This window comes from Malus domestica, chromosome 14 (assembly GCF_042453785.1).
Source record: "Malus domestica chromosome 14, GDT2T_hap1".
NCBI lineage: Eukaryota > Viridiplantae > Streptophyta > Magnoliopsida > Rosales > Rosaceae > Malus > Malus domestica.
This window is the reverse complement of record NC_091674.1, coordinates 21,268,797-21,270,410: the sequence shown is the minus strand read 5'-3', so window position 1 is coordinate 21,270,410 and position 1,614 is coordinate 21,268,797. Positions and strand designations below refer to the sequence as shown.

Genomic DNA, 1,614 nt, shown 5'->3' with positions numbered 1-1,614 from the left:
GGAGACAACTCAAAGTTTAAAGAGAGTAATTTCAACAGTGTTAGCAACTGGGTTGCTTCTCAGATACAACTTTGTCATACATCTCACTTACATCTGTCACCCTTGATAGATTATTCCTTTCTTTTCAATTTGTGTGATATGATCAGATCTTTCAGAGCTACTGTAAAAACATCAACGCAAACTGAATACACATATACAAAGACATAATAACATAATCAAGAAACAAAGAAAAAAAAATCTGATCTTTAAGATCATCCAGATCTGAAGAAATCCAATATAATCTGACAAATAAATGTTTAATTAATGGATGATTAAGATAAAGTACAAACAAGACAAAGCTCCGGAGATTACAACGCTCTAAAGCTGAATTAATCCACCAAACCCGCTACCGCCAACAACAAAAGAAACAAATTTAAAAGAAGAACAATGATCAAATGCTTGTTTTTTTGCAGCATTATGTATTCACGTATAAGAAATATTAATCAGAAGGAAAAATGAAAAATAAAAATGTTTTATAGTAACTGAACAAGATTATTTAAGAGAGAGACAGTAATAGCAGCGTGTAAAGTGTAAACCCTACGGGAGGACTACGGTGCTATAATGCACAAGTAAAATTAGGGTTGTCGAAGGCAAATTTAAAGTACTCAATTAGCCCCTGTGTTCACCAATAAAAAAAATTACCCAATTAAAAGTTGCTGTGGTGAGATTAGAAAGAGAGAGAAAGCAGAAGTGGACAGAGAAGATTCTTGAAGCCATCATGAAAAAAACCAGTCCAATGATATGAAAACCTGTTGAAAGAGTTAGGGACTGACAAAGAAAACGCAAACCTGCATATGTGCTGCCCAATTTCATGAAATTTAGAGATAAAAATGAAAGAGTAATCATGATCTTTCCCCACTTTCGTCAGAGTTAAAAGCAAAAAAAAAGAAAAAAAGCATAAAATAGCAGTCAAAACCTTTCATCATTACACCAATCTGCTTCTGCCTGGTCAACAACCCATGTACAATTTCTTCAACGAAAAATAAAAAGCCGTCAGAAAAAAATAAAAAGAAAATAATGTTCATAAAAATATACAAATATGAAGGCTGGGAAAAATCAACAGAAATCTGGAAAGATGTTATCTTTGGATGCTCGGCGTAAATATATGCGATGGGTAGTGAAGATCTGTGTGATTGGAAGCAGTAATTGGGGGGAATGAAGCCTGGTCCGAGGTCGTTAAACGTAGAATCGATGATCTTTCTCAACTGGTACTGTAAATTTTTTAAGGTTGGTGGTTAAAATTGTCGCCAATTGAGATGGAGATCATAGATCTAGCTAGGGGCCTCGAGCCAAACAACATTCCCCTCAATAACCAAATTTGCTTCCTCTTCTTCGATCTTTCTTCCTCCATTTCACAAAAGTACCCTAACTATGAACTAGAGAGAGAGAGAGAGAGAGAGAGGAGGAGGAGGAGGAGGAGGAGGAGGAGAAAGAGGGGGAGGGAGGAGTGGTGTGTGATCGTGGTGAATGAGAGAAATGAAATGGGTGGTACGAGATATGAGAAGGGAAGGATAGAGATAAAAAGGCTGAGTCTAGAGAGAGAGAGAGAGGGGGGGGGGGGGGGAAGGGTAAAAA

At 36.9% G+C, this 1,614-nt stretch overlaps 1 non-coding gene across 1 annotated transcript; it reads right to left on the bottom strand.

Annotated features, from left to right (window-relative positions):
* Window positions 1–1,180: 1,180 nt before the first annotated feature.
* Window positions 1,181–1,353, bottom strand: MIR166D (microRNA MIR166d). The gene has a single exon (NR_120886.1). It is a non-coding gene; the product is annotated as a microRNA MIR166d (primary transcript).
* Window positions 1,354–1,614: the final 261 nt, after the last annotated feature.